General features: G+C 44.2%; 1 long non-coding RNA gene across 2 annotated transcripts; it reads left to right on the forward strand.

Moving 5' to 3' along the window:
• Positions 1-232: 232 nt before the first annotated feature.
• LOC103170324 lies at positions 233-15,156 on the forward strand. Of its 2 annotated transcripts, none has more exons than XR_003763886.1 (4): positions 233-311; positions 3,002-3,075; positions 12,231-12,335; positions 14,719-15,156. It is a non-coding gene; the product is annotated as an uncharacterized LOC103170324 (long non-coding RNA). The 2 variants fall into 2 exon arrangements; XR_005660657.1 differs by lacking the exon at positions 14,719-15,156 and adding an exon at positions 12,741-14,024.
• Positions 15,157-15,583: the final 427 nt, after the last annotated feature.

A 15,583-nucleotide genomic window follows, 5' to 3' on the forward strand; every position in this document is an offset into this window, starting at 1 on the left:
CTATACCCATAAAAAGAAAATGGAACCATGAGACCATTTCCATCTATTTATAGCAATGCTCAGCTCATGCAAAGTGTGAAGTGGTGAAAAATGAAATGGTCCCAGCGATCTATTCCCTCCTGTCCCCACTATTCTTTCTCTCAATCTCTCCCTCCCTTCCCCTCTCCCCTCCCCTTGTCAGGCGGCAGTCACCTGATCAGTGTATCACTTTATTCTTTGCTTGAGTGCTCAGCAGCCTGCAAATCCTAGCAGGCAGCTCGTGTGAGAGAAGCAGGAAAGGAATGAACAGAGAGAGAAAATCAGACCAAAGAGTGAGTATGTAATTTGACAAGGGAAAAAATGGGGTGGGCAAGGAAAGCATTAAAAACAGAAAGGGAAGCATTAAAAACAAGAAGGAAAGTGAGCAGAAGGGAAAAAATAGACTAAACTATTCAGAATAGTTCATGGAGGGTACAAAAAGGAGAAACGGGGGAAACTCAAAAGAGAAACATAGGTTCCATTCAAGAAAATCATTTTCTGTGTAATGATTTTCCCAGGCAGGCAGCCAGACATCAGAAGAGTCTCTCAGAAAAGCAGTAAGCGAGGCTGGGTGTATTAGTCCACAGACAGGATTTTGTGCTAGAGGAACACACAGAGTTATCAGAGCTGGAATTTTCCAACTCCAGAGTGTGCTACTGTGGAACCACTGTAGAATGAAATCAAAGAAGAGAGAAAAGAACAGTCCAATTCTAAAAGGCAGAAACGAATGACAGACAGCCGAGAGGTGATTTAGGGGAAAGGAGTCTGTTTACTCCAAGTAGTAAAACACAAGAGACTAGAAAAAAACAACCCAGCAACTAGGATAGGTCTCTGCTAGTGTTGTGGTAACTTGGAAACAAAAAATGAACCTAACTAGAAAAGCAAGAGAAAATTACCTTTTCTCTAGGGATTTAGAAAACCTGGAGATGTGTAGAATTCTGAGTTTTAGCTGGCTGAGTTATTTCTTTAATGTATCTGTCTCAAAGAAGAAGGTTTTAATGAGTCTTGACTTTTGGCCTCCTGTCTTGAGTTTATAGCGGAGGAAACGCAGATATTTTATGTCTATAATTGAGAGAATTTGCTGTGGGTGGTGGGTTTTGATGCACCTGTGAGATTTTCCCAGAGATGTCGGTGAGAGCTGCCATGTGGAGGGGAATTTCAGCAGGCTGCAGAGGGGAACAGAAATCCACAAACCTCAGTTCCCCCTTAAATGCTGACAATAGCCTGAGAATGCACCTAATCCCCCCACCCCGCCATCCAGGGGATGTTCTGGGTGAGCTTGGTGAGATCGCTGTACCAAGCCATGTCACCATCACAGCATGGAAGTCAGGACTGCGAAGACCCTGAGATTGATGAGCAGATCATGCCTCCTCTTCCTCAGGCTCTGAGAGCTGGGTGACCTCTCCATATTGCCTAAACCAGATCAGTATACGCTAACAGTCAATCCGGCAAATGATGGCTTAGAGAAATTCTCTCCAAAATTTAGCATCCTCTTCCCTCCATGTAGTTAAGGGCCTGGTTATCCATCTTAGTATTTCAATAAAACCGACTACTAAATGCTAACGCAACCAATGCCCCAGGTGTTTTACAAATTTAAATTAATAATTGCATTGAATACTTGGGTGGCAGCATGGCCGAGTGGAAAAAGCACAGGCCTAGGAGTCAGAGAATCTGGCTCTGCCAAATGCTTACTTTGTGACCTTGGGCAAGTCACTTTACTTCTCTCTGCCTCAGTTCTCCTGTTCTCCCTTCTACTTAGGCGGTGTCCAACTTAACTTGAATTACCCCAGCATTTAGAAGAGTGTTTGATACAGAGTAGCGGACTAAGAAATACCATAAAAAGGGACTTTATGGAAACCAGAAGGCCTCCAATTTTATTTTGAAAGGCAACTCTTGTCATGCACAGATACTTTGCCATGTACGCCTATCCCCCAAAGGTTTAGTTTTCAGAGTGATGACCCTTTCATCCTCTTACAACTAATAGGGGCATGAAAAATAAGCAAGGTAAACCTGAAAGGAATTTGGCGAGATCACCCTCAGTATTTATCAAGATTTATCAAGGGCCTACCCTACTGTGTGTAGCAACCTGATGCTTGAAAACATACATTAGAACAAAGGATATAGTTTCCGCCCTTAAGGAGCTTATTGGGAGGAGCAGCACGGGCTAGTGGATAGATCATGGGCCTGGGATTCAGAGGAACTGGGTTTTAATCCCGGCACTGCCACTTGTCTGCTGGGTGAATTTGGGCAAGTCACAGATTCTTTGAAATTCAGTTACCTCATCAGTAAAATGGGGATAAAATACCTGTTCTCCCTACTTCTTAGGCTGTGAGTCCTATGCAGGATGGGGACTGTGCCTAAACTTTATGATGTACCCCAGTGTTTAGCACATAGTAAGTGCTTAATAAATATAATAATAATAATAGCAGTATGCAAACACCTAGTATTTTGAGGTGCCACCCCAGAACTAACCAGGCCCAGAACTGTTTAGCTCCCAAGATCAGCCCCTTTTAGGATGCTATAGCAAAGATAACAATGAATGATCAGAATCCTTGGGTTTTGCCTCATCCACCTGGAGCTGAAACAATGGCCCCTGGGGCTTTCTCATATATCGGCCCCATAATGCATCAGGATAGAAACGGCAGCCTACTGAACAAGAAAAGAGAAGATGTAACGAACCTCAAACTCCTAGACTTTTTTCTTAATCCACAGTTCAAATGATTCTCCATGACGTAGAAGCGACTAGAACCTCGCCCCTCACTAAATAATTGTCTGTTTCCTCCCAAGGATTTCCTGTCCTCGTGGCACTTTCTACTGCTGGTGCCACCGAATCCCACACCAAATAAATCACATTCTACAATGTGCTGATGTTGATAACGGTCCCCGGCAATGCTCTATTTTTCTTTAATCCCTCACGATCTGCGCCTGCAGGTTTAAAAATTTCTAAGCAATTAATTTTTTGGCTCTAATGTGTGATCAACAGGTGCGGTGTGATTGACGTGGCCCTGATACGCTCCATCTGTTTGCAGCTGATAATGGAATCCTGGAGGCTTCTGGGTAATGTCTTCACACACGTTAAAGGGAGCAGCCTAATCTATTTCCAAGGGGGTGGGGAGGCGAGCCCTGCAGCTAACATTGTTATTCAACAGGAACGACTGGGCCCAGACAAGCACTTTTACAGGCACAGTGGGGAAGATTTCAGCAAAACTATTCTCCCTACAGAGTGTGGTGATTCACCTCACACACAGTTTTGTTTCCCTTTTTGGAAAAAGGAAAGCACTTCATTTTGCAAAAAAAAATACAATTCCAGGAGAAGTGTGATTTCTGCAACTTGTACACAGCGAGCAGCCTTCTCTCTTTCTCCTCCCGCACTTCATCTCATCTTATTTTCATCAGCTGCATGTAAAAATGCGGGAAACATATGCCTAGCAGTAGCTCTAATAATATGTAATTTAAGACCTGAGGTAAATAAATAAAACCAGAAATAGTAAAGCTGGCATGGGGAAGCCAGGAACAAGCCGAAAGGTTTGGATGTGCCAGGGGTCTTCTTTGAACGAAAACAATACTGGTAGATTAAGGAGGTCTATTATCTGCTCGACACACATGTGAAATTTCCATTAGCAGCATGGGAAATCATGCGTGCCCAAAATGCTCGGTATAGATGCACAGTGTTTTCTAATTATCTGTAAATCAAAGCACCTGAAAAGAAAATAAGGGCACGTGCCCAAGCCAGTCACACTGGCGTGATTTAGATCATTTTCTTCTACTTTCATATCTGTTTGGCAGAGGGTCAGACCACCTATGTGGAGCAACATCTGAAGCTTAGCTCCATTTTCTTCTTCCCTTAGCCATGATTTTGCCCCAGAGGGGTGATCACTCAGAAGGATGGTGTGCCTGGGACCACACGGGAGAGGATAGATATACAGGCTGATTTAGGATGGCTCACAGGGACTGCTACTGGAAAGATGGGTACACCTTGTAAGGGAGAGGTCTTCTCCCCCCCAGCAGTAGCCGGTTTTGCAGAGAACAGAGTCCTTCCAAATCTGTCCAAAGCAGAAGTGCCTAGTGGGTCTGCACTGCCCCCTGACACAAACACTCTTGCCTGCAAATGCTCCTGTCAATACCTAGCCTGTGAGACACGTTGGGAATAGACACTGTGTCCTTCTTAATTATCTTGTATCCATTCATTCATTCAATCATATTTATTGAGCACTTACTGTGTGCAAAGTAGTGTACTAAGCTTATGATTGGGCGAGTGCAATTTTTGTGGCTAGAATTGGGATCTTTTCTCTAATGAAAGAAAATTTATCAACAGTCACACACTAGCCTAGGGTGCAGATCTCAAGCTCCCGACAGGGTACTAAAGTGACCATGAGAGCCAACAACTTGTGAAACATGGAGTGAGTTCAGTAAAAAACAAAGGTCCACTTCTGCCTGAGTGCCCATGCCAACCCCCAGGAACACAGAAAATTAGGTCATGCCGGAAATGGAATCTGCCTTTCAAGGTATTTGGGTACCCTTCAATATACTGAGGACTCACCAATCAAATGCCATTCCAAAAGTGAGTCCTAAACCTTTTCCCACTTTATAGAAAAGTTTGAACATTTGTTCCTCTTTACTTTTCCAGGAGCCACCTGTCAATTCAGGATTGAAAAGCAAAATATAATTCTCTCCAATAAATTCCAAGAGATAAGAAGGAGAAGAGAGTATTTCAATAGATTTTTTAGAAAAAGAAGTTGAGGGTCTAGCATTGTGTTTAAGAAAATCAGTATGGCCTAATGGAAAGAGTACAGACTTTGGAATTAGAGGACCTGGGTTCTGATCCTGGATCTGCCACTTGTCTGCTATGTGACCTTGGAGAAGTCACTTCATTTCTCTGTGCCTCAGTTAACTCATCTGTAAATGGGGATTTAAGACTGTGAGCACCATGTGGGACATGGATTCTGTCCAACCTGATTTGCTTCTATCTACCCCAGTGCTTACTACATTACCTCACATAGAAAGCACTTAAATACCATTTTAAAAAGTGAAATTTGTTCCAATTTTGTAACTATTTAATTGAGATTTCATTTTCATGGGAATTTTGTTGACCAATTCAAGCTCCAGCTTGCTCAATGCTGCTCTCCAGTGTTACCGGAATGTCATTTCACCACACAAATCACAAAAAGGAAAAAAAAAAATCCTTCCGGAAAGAAATCCCAAACATGCTGGCTTTTACAGGATTGGGTAAAACCAATGAGTTCTGCTGTTTTCAGGCTAATCGAAAAGAGAATGGGTAAGGCAAATGTTAGGGTTATTGCCAACTGGTTGTGTTGGGTGGGTCTCATGTTGCAGGGTTCCAATTCACTCATGGCTTCTTATTTGCAAGAGAATGGACATCCAGGTTATTGCCTTACAATCAATCAAGCAATCATATCTATTGAGCCTCTACCATGTGAAGAGCACTGTACTAAGTACCCCCCTAGATTATAAATTCCTTGAGGGCAGGGCTTATATCCACTAACTCCACTGTACTCTCCTTATGAACAGAGTAGGCATTCAATAAATGCCATTGATTGACTGGGAGAGTACAGTTGACAATATCTTCACACAAATGTACCTTTTCCAGCCTAAAATCTTACTCTGTCATTACAGTTGCTTTCTTGCAGGCAGAGTAGACAGCTTCTGTCCACCTGAGGCACGGAACAAAGGAGAAAACTAGTCTGCTTAGTGATTAATCCGGAACTGTCCGTAGTTAATCACGGCTTTCAACCTAGAGTTTATAATTTTAACTTAGCTAATTGTTTTCTTGACTTGGGTATCCACTTCTGTCCTACTGCACTAACTTTGAACTAACAGCAAAGCTTATCTTGTAATTAAGTATTCAGCATTGCAATACATCTTCAATTTGCTGTGAGTCACTTTGTTGCTAAATCAAACAGCGTGCCACTAAACAAATTGGTTTCTCCCTATCCTCAGTCACGATAATAATGAGTTAGGTAACTACACTTAAACTTCTTGGGAATAATTTCCAAGTACCCTTGACACACTCATTTCCATAAATATAATTGGCTGCCACTGTTGGAAAAAGAGCACAAATAATTTATATTAGTTATGACTGTGGAAAGTTGAACCTCACATTGACTACTGTTATTTGAAAAAAGTCTGTCATTGTCCTTATTAATTCAGGTGACTTTTAGAAGTTATAATTCTTAGGTGGCTTTAATTCCAAAGCTCTTCTCTTGACTACATCTTTAGGAGTTTCTGCACAATTGAAATGAATATTATGTTTGCATTTGGAAATCTGCCCAATATGTAAACTTTTCTTCCTGGAGGAGCATGATACTCTCAAGAATAACCCAAAGGCTGCATTGCTAAAAACCTATATTTTTAGATGAAATTTGAGGCATCAAAAAGCAGTGTGATCCAGTGAAAACATCACGGGCACATCAATTCTGCCCCTGGCCTGCTGTGTGACTTTGGACTTAGTGACTTTGGACTGTGTGACTTAGGTTTCCTCATCTGTTATATAGAGGATTAAAAGGAATAAAAACCTTTTTCTCCTTAAGTCACAGGAGTTTTTGTGAGTACTATGAGGTAATTTAGGTGTAATTTCTCCAGAACCTTTTTTTTTTTGTAAGTCCTCTATAAAACTCAAGGTAGCCCAGCATTTCTTTCAACATGCATACTATCTATTTTCTTCAGACAGAATAGCTTCAATCAATCCTGTAAATAACACTGAGGTGGATTCAATGAGGATATCATACTATAATATCCACTGGGAGGAGTAAGAATGTTATCTATCTATAATCTAGAGGCTGAGGTAGAAGAGGTGCCTCAAATTAAACAACTTTCCAGAGGTAATGCCTGACTCCACATGGAGAAAGTTTGGCTTTTTCACATTACTTTGTGACACCATCTCAACCCTGTTCTTTGAAAAGAAAAACACTCAGGCTAAAATGAAAGGAGAAATAGACAACTGACCTAAAGAGCCAGTTGGAGCAGAGCACGTACTCCAGAGAATGTTGCCTACATGCCTGAAAAGAAAGCCATCTCCCCCTTCAGTGTTTTCTTTTCTGTCTCAAATTTCTATGAACTGGACTCAATGAACTCTATAAAAGACCAAGGAGAAATCTATGCTGCAGGGAGATTCTGCCTCTCGAATCCAATGCCTCATTGTGAGGCGAGACAAAGAAAGCAACTTGAGCAATAACCTGCTATGTGTCCTTGGGCAAGTCACTCAGGTCCTCACCTGTAAAATGGGGATTAAGACGGCGAGCCCCATGTGGGACATGGACTGTATTCAACCCAATTATCTTGTATCTACTCCGGAGCTTAGTACAGTGACTGGCACGTAGTAAGTGCTTACTTACTAGTAAGAGCTGTAGGATGGTTCTAAACTCAAAAGTTGTTCCCCTGGTGGTTAGAGTGCAAGTAAACCAGCATGACTCAGCCAGAAGCACCATGGCCTTGGCTATTCACATCTCACGTAATCTTGCAGACAAACTCATTAATGATCTTAAAAAGCTTCAAGAAAATTGCCTTTTTCCCAACTTGGGCCTCAGTAGCTATCTGAGGTCTCACACATCCTCAAATGCGATAATTAAAAAGCGGAGGCCAGGGGGAAGGGGAGAGGGTACTGAAGAGCTCAATAAAGTTATTTTCCTCTGGCACCCAGAATCTCTCTCACCATTTTCAGGGCCGCCGGGCGGTAGGTTTGCTGGGATGGAAAAGTTGCTGGGTCGCCACATAAGTGGAAGAATGTAATTGCACCCAGTCAGGGAGAAAACCATTCCGACTTTTCTGCGGTTGCATTCCATCTGGAATCGTGTCTGGGAACATGGCAGCACGGGTGAAATGGCGCTAATGTGGCCCATCCGTCCATTCCACCATGAGCTGGAAGCGCTAGAAGTGCTGCCCTGTGCATTCCAGCCCTCGGAGGAAATCAGCAGCTCTCCGCACAGAAGAAAGGTTTTGCTTGGAAATTGTTTTCCAGCTTCTAGAAGAATTAATCCCTTAGCTCCAAAACCTCCCTCCCGATCCCAATTCTGAGTCCTACCCAGCAGAGCACGCTTTTATATTGAGGGAGGAAGATAAACCATTTTACTGAAGCCTCTTTAGACACTTAATTAAAAAAAAAACTACATCAGTGAGGCAGATGTGTTGGCCTCAATCAATGATAATAATGACATTTGTTAAGCACTTATTATGAGTCAAACACTATACCGACTGCTGGGGTAGATACAATACAATCAGATCAGATATAATCCCTATCCAACGAGAGAATCACGGTAACTAAGAGGGAGAACAGGTGTTTAATCCCCCTTTCACAGATGAGGAAACTGAGGCACAGGGAAGTTACTTACCCAAGGTCACACAGCAGGCAAGTGGCAGAACCGAGATAAGATGCAGCATGGCACAGTGGATAAAGCATGGGCCTGGGAGTCAGGAGGTCAAGGGTTCTAATCCTGGCTCTGCCACTTGTCGGCTGTGTGGCCTTGGGCAAGCCACTTCACTTCTCTGGGCCTCAGTTACCTCATCTGTAAAATGGGGAATGAGACTGTGAGCCCCACCCGGGACAGGGACTGCATCCAACCTGATCTGCTTATATCCACCCCAGCACTTAGTACAGTGCCTGGTACATAGTTAAGCGCGTAACAAATACCATAATTACTAGCCCTGGTCCTCTACCTCACAGGCCTGTACACTTTCTACTATGTAACACTACTTCACAGTCACTCAAAATTATTTATTGAGCATTTAGTATGTGTAAAGCACTGTACTAAATGCTTGGGAAAGGAAAACAGAGCTACAAATACACACCATCCCTGCTCTCAATCTTGCTGCATCAGGAAAACGAAAGAAAAGGCTCAGTTCTGCCACTTTCTAAAGTCACAGTGTGTCTGCATCTAGAATTCCAAATGTAGTTTTGGTTGTCACATCTAAAAAGAGCATAATTAAGCTGGAGAAAGGAAAGGGAGGAGACTAAGATGATGTGAGCCAGAGAAGTTTCGTTATAAGAGAGGCAGCATGGACAGTGGAAAGAGCACCAGACTGGGAGTCAGAGGGCCTGGGTTCTAATCCAGCTCTGCCACTTGCCTGCTGTGTAATCTCGGGCAAGTCACTTCTCAGTGCTTCAACCACTCATCTATACAATGGGGAATTAGCCTGTGAGCCCCATATGAAACAGGGACTGTGTACAACCTGATTATCTCGCATCTACCCCAGTGCTTACTGCAGTGTCTGGTAAATATTAAGCACTTTACAAATACCATTAAAAAACCCAAAAAACTAAAGAGACATTTAAAAGATTAGGACTCTGACTCCTGAAATTATGAAGGAAAGAAAACACATGACCAAAATCCATAAAATTATGACAGGAGAAGCACAAAGGAAAACAGAGAATTGCTATTCTAATCCCAGCTCTGTAAACTGCTTATTGTGTGTCATTTGGACAAGTCACTTCACTTCTCTGTGCCTCAATTGCCTTATCTGTAAAATGGGGATTAAATCCTCCTCCCTCCAAATTGGACTGTGAACCCCAAGTAGGACAGGGACTGTGTCCAACCTTCTATCACCCCGAGCACTTACATCAGTGTTTAGCAAGTACCATAAAATGTTTTAAATGACCATAGCATAAAGCCAAAGTGAATTAATTGAGTAATAATCTTGAAAACTGAATGAAAATTGCCACAAGATGTCCCCATAGCTCAAGAAAATTCATTTTAAGGACCTGGATAAAGAATTCAACAGCAGTTGATTGGGCTGGGGGTGGGTGGGGGGCACTTTAGTTCAGGTGAATTTCAATATCAGATCTCTGCTGTCTTCAAAGGCATATCTCATGTTACAGTCCACCCTCTCCACACACAGAAGATACAAACAATAGAAATGATAAAACTGGTATTGTATGAAACATTATCCCACACTACAGATAGCCCATAATCCATACAGTCCAGGGGTCTAGCCAGTATTATTTGATGTCTTATTTCACTCTAAAACCACTCCAGGAGCACAAGTTATAGAAGCAGTATTGACTAGAGGAAAGAAAGCAGGCCTGGGAATCAGAGCACTTGAATTCTAATCTCAGCTTTGCCACTTGCCTGCAGTGTGACCTTGGGGAAATCACTTAACTTCTCTGTGCCTGTTTCCTCATCAGTAAAATGGAGACTAAATACCTGTTCTCCTTTGGGGCAGGGACTGCCTAACTTGATTAGCTTGAATCTATCCCAGTGCTCAGTACAATGCTTAGCACATAATAAATGCTTAACAAATACCACAATTATTAGTTTTATTCCAGGCAAAAGCCTGACCATCCCAATATTCCAGCCAAGGACTACATCTAAGTAAATCCCTTCCTCCTCCTGACCTGGGCTGAGGCAAAGATTTCAACACTGAATGGATCATGGAAGAAACTCTGCCTTCAGCTTGTGTCAGATTTTCAAGGCTTTGAAGAGACCTCATGAGCGGATAACCCAAAATGTCACTGAAGAGGGGAGGCAGTTAAATTTAGAAATGGATTATACTGTTGTCAGTGAGTAAACTGCCTGTCCTTCAGAGGAATCATTATGCAAAGAGGGCCTCATTGAAATTCAACAATCCATTGCATCTCCCCAAACAAAGGAGTGAGAGAGATATGTGCAGTTTTAGAAAAATCATCTGGGCAGGAGAGGGTAATATGGTTGGAGAGGGGAGAAGCTGGAGGCAGAGACATCTATGAGGTGACTGATATAATAGTTGAGCTAGGAAATAAATCAACTGGAACAGCATAGTATCTGGATGGAGAGGAAGAAGCAGATTCTGGAGAGGTTTTGGAAAAAGAACTGACAGGATCTGACGACAGACTGACTATAAGGGTTAAAAGAGGGAGGAATTATGGTACATGCCAAGGTTCTGAGCTTCAGAGGGCAGGAGGATAATGGTGTGATCAATTGGAAGATGAGGAGTTCCATTTTGGATTCTTTGAGCTTGAGGGGCCTTTGGGGCATCTATGTAAAGGTGTCCTGGAGGCAGAAGGAGATGCAGGATTGGAGAGGAGGTGAGAGGTCAGGGCCAGAAAGTTAGATTTGGGCTCTGCATGGGGGTGGCCTACAATCTGACAATTGTTAACTCTGAAGGGAATGTTTGGAACAGCATTTATTAGAGTGATGTGGTTTCTCTGAGGCCTTGGAAAAATACTCTCAATCGAGAAAGGTTTTCAGCAGGGGCACTTGCTAAATGAGAAAACATTGACGCAAATCGGTATAAGGGAAGCTGATCCAACCGGAGTGTGAGGAGAAGGATTTGAGGAAGAAGCGGAATCCTCCCGGAGCAGAGGGCATGGGGAGCCTGCTTTCCTTGCTGAAAGAGCACGTGGATTTCCTCTGCGGCAACCAAAAGTGAATGTGGCAGAGAGGAGAGCTGAAAACAGGATTGTAGCAAAAAAACAACTGTGAGCTAACCAGTCTTTGAGTCTCCATAGATTCTAAATCTCCCCAGATTGGGAGGAACGCAGCTTCCTGGAGACACAGCGTGGCACCAGAGAGTGAGCAGCAGCAATGCACTGGCCCTGCTATACGGTCAAAAACCCCGGAAAGGCTATACTAGGACACCCGTCTTCAGACACTTTTCAGGGGTCAGGGATTGGGCGGGAAAGGAAAGGAAGCTGAATCTGTTCCGAAGGTGGAAAAGCAGCATGGCCTAGTGGAAATAGCCCAGGCTCCATCCCTTGCCTGCCATGGGATCTTGACTTCTCAGTGCCTCTGTTTCTTCATCTGTAAACCAGAGCAAAAATACCTGTTCTTCCTTAGACTGTGAGTCCCAAATGGGACAGGAACTGCTTCTGATCTGATTAGTCTATATCTACTCCTCAGTCCTTGGCCCAACAAATAAACCCCAATTATTATTAGTATAAGATTAGATTCTGCCTCATTCCCTGGCTGAATGTGGGGAAATGGACAGACAACAGGGAGGAGGAGGAAGAGGAGGAGTGGGGTGGTTGGGGGAAGTTGTGTCTCTCTTCACCCCCTCCTGGGGGGTAGCTGGGGGTTTGGTCTTTCCTCCCATCCCTTATCTCACCCACACTGTGAACAAAGCAGAGAAAGGGAGGAAACAACTGGCATAAATGAGAAGGGGTTGGGGTGGGGGGGAAGAGCAGGCTAAAAAGTCATTGGAGCTGGGAGTGGTCTGGGAAGCAACATTGGGTAATGCCAGACCCTGGTTTTCTCTCCTGAATTCCTGTTCTTCCACTCCCACAGGCATTGGGCTCGGCTCCTTGAGGAACCAGAGACCATGAAATGGATGGGATGACAGCCACACCTTCATCCCCGACACCAGGCTAGATTGAAAGCTTCCACTAGATGGTAAGCACCTTGAGGTCAGGAATAGTGTCTACCAACTCCACTGTACTCTCCCAAGCTCTTAGTATAGTCTCTACACACAGTTAGCACTCAATAAATACCACTGATTGATTGATTGAACATCTAATGGAGACTGAGGAAGAACACACTTGGAACAGGAGGAGCATTGAGCAGGTATTGCTCCCAGCTAGGGGACCCTGCTCCATCTGCATTCCGGTTGGACCTACCTCCATATGCCCCCTCCCAAAAGCCCTCCCTTATCCACCTTCACAAAAGAAGGCAAAGCAATACATTCACTTCACTTTTTCTTAGAATGTGGGGATAGGGTGGGTGGGGCAAGGGGGAGCAATGACAGGCAGGGAGGAGATGCCTTTGCTTAAAAATATAATTTCCTTCTCTGAAAATTAGGCTGTCGGGAAACACAAAGACCACCCCGAATGACCTTGGCAGTTGACTTCTGACAGGGTACCCAGCTCTTGGAGCTGGAGCGACACCTTGTGGAACTCCCTGACTTCCTCTGGCAAGGCTTGAAAGACAGAAAGAAAGCCGTGTTCTCCATCGGATGGGGCGATTTCACATTTTGTTTCCCTGAAGAAGGAGATGGGGAAGCAAAATGGAAATACATGAAACCCAGAACTCAGAGAAGAGGAAAAAGATAGGAATGTCTCCAGGATATCTAAACCTGATGTCTGCCCCCCGCCCCCCTTGGACACAAGTGTGCATACATACACACACACACATACACACACGCACACACACATACAAGAAAAGACTCGCTTCTCATCGGAAACACATTCTAGTTTTTGGAGGAGATTTGGAGAAATTTCCTGTGGAAAAATATCTCTAGTTTGATTTCAATCATTTATATATTTCTCATTCCATTACCAGCCTCTGGGCTCATGCAGAGCAGCCTTTAGGCATAACTGGGGTTCAGTGAATAGGAAACACAGATCGATATTAGCCAGCATCAGTCGTCATCACCGGCAGGCAATGGCCTTCAGCACTCTTACGGGAGAAGCCCGCTGTCTTCTACAGCATCTGTGTTCTGGCCAGGCAGTTAGACACATCCAAGCTAGGTCAACTGCTGTTCCCTCCGATTTCAGGTTGTCAGTCGGACATTCGCTTTCTCCGTCTGGTCAGTCAGGGCTGCTGGAGGGAGCCGGGGGTGTCACCATAGCAACTGCCAAGGCGGAGTGAGGATGCAGGCAGGGAGGTGAAATTAGCCATCTCTCAAGCGGGAGGCGGAGAGGGGAGGCCTAAGCTCAGGCAGGGAGAATCAGCCTGCAACGCCAGCTTGCAGAACGGAGGCCAGGATGGCAAGAAGAAGCTTCAGAGAAAGGGATTTCTAGCAGGGCCATGCTGAGAGCCCCAGCTTGGTTAAAGACAAGGAAGGACCGGGGCTGCCTCTGGCCTCCATTGAATGGGAAAGTCAGGTGACCATCTGGGTGGTCCTACTCCCCAATCCAGCCCTGCTCGTTTCCAAACAACTATGAGGTGCAGGGTGGCCCACTGAAAAGAACACAGGCCTTGGAATCAAGGGGCCTCCATTCTAATCCCACCTCCACCACTATCCTGCTGCATGACCTTGGGCAAGTCACTCAATTTCCCTGTGCTTTGGTCTTCCCATCTGGAAACAGATGAAATACCTGTTCTCCCTCCCGCTTAGACTTTGAGCCCCAGGTGGGAAAGAGACTGTATCTGACTTGACTGTTTTGTATCTGCCCCAGTGCTTAGTACTGTGCTTAACACACAGTAAGCGCTTAACATATACCACGAGTATTATCATTATTTCAGACCACGAGTATTATCATTATTTCAGAAGACTCTGAAACTCTGGCCCCCCCTCACATTCATTCATTCATTCATTCAATAGTATTTATTGAGCGCTTACTATGTGCAGAGCACTGTACTAAGCACTTGGAATGTACAAATCGGCAACAGATAGAGACAGTCCCTGCCCACTGACGGGCTTACAGTCTAATCTGGGGAGACAGACAAAAACAATAGCAATAAATAGAATCAAGGGGATGTACATCTCATTAAAACAATAGCAATGAATAGAATCAAGGTGATGTACATCTCATTAACAAAATAAATAGGGTAATAAAAATATATACAATTGAGCGGATGGGCACAGTGCTGAGGGGAGGGGGAGAGGGGAAGGAGCAGAGGGAAGGGGGGGAAGGGGGCTTAGCTGAGGGGAGGTGAAAGGGGAGTGGAGGGGGAAGGGAGGGGGGTCCTCCCTGGTGCAGAACTAGTCTCAGGAATGGATGATAAATAAGACAAGGTTTTTAATTTCATTTTGCCCTAAGGAATGAATCCAAGAAAGTATGCATCGAGGCAGTCTCTTTCCTCATCATAAGGATTTCTGTCTTTGTTTTTGCAGCTAATTGCTAGTCCTCATTCCTCTAAGGGGGGCACTGCCACCTGCTGGCCAAGCTCAGTCAGTACACTCCAACCTCAGAGCCGTCCCTTCTAGACTCTGGGCATCCAATCTATAACCCAATGCCCAGACTGTCCTTTACCTCTCATGTGCAGTCCTCTACCTCCGCAACGTCTTGCTTAAACTGACTGGAAATTTCGTCCTATCTGGCTTACGTGCAAGACATAAACAGACATGCTGGCTTGGCTTCGACAGGTGCCCCGACAAATCGAAACAAGCATCAGTACTGAGTCACTTTCGAAGGCAGCCATCCTTGTGCCACCGGATAAATGTTTGAAACACAAATAGATTGATCCCTGTGACAAGAAGCTCACTATTAAGCCAGCATTTCTGAATACTCTCTTGTCAATCATAGCAATTTAATAAAGGCTGGGAAAGAGGCTTGATTTTGCTGGGATTCATTCATTCAATCATTTACTGAATGCTTACTGTGTGCAAATCACACAGTACCGAGCGCTTGGGAGAGTACAATATAACAACAGACACATTCCTGCCTTAGTGGCAAGAACACGGGCTTGGGAGTCAGAGGACGTAGGTTCTAATCCCAAATCCACCACTTGTCCGCTGTGTGACCTTGGTCAAGTCACTTCACTTCTCTGTGCCTCAGTGACCTCATCTGTAAAATGGGGATTAAGACTGTGAGCCCCATGTGGGACAGGGTCTGTGTCCAACCTGATTACCTTGTATCTATTCCAGTACTTAGAATAGTGTTTGGCACATAGTAAGTGCTTGACAAATACCACAATTATTATTACTATTATTATTCCTGCCCACAAATACCTCAAAGTCTAGAGGGGCAAACAGACAT

This window comes from Ornithorhynchus anatinus, chromosome 13, assembly GCF_004115215.2.
Source record: "Ornithorhynchus anatinus isolate Pmale09 chromosome 13, mOrnAna1.pri.v4, whole genome shotgun sequence".
Taxonomy (NCBI): domain Eukaryota; kingdom Metazoa; phylum Chordata; class Mammalia; order Monotremata; family Ornithorhynchidae; genus Ornithorhynchus; species Ornithorhynchus anatinus.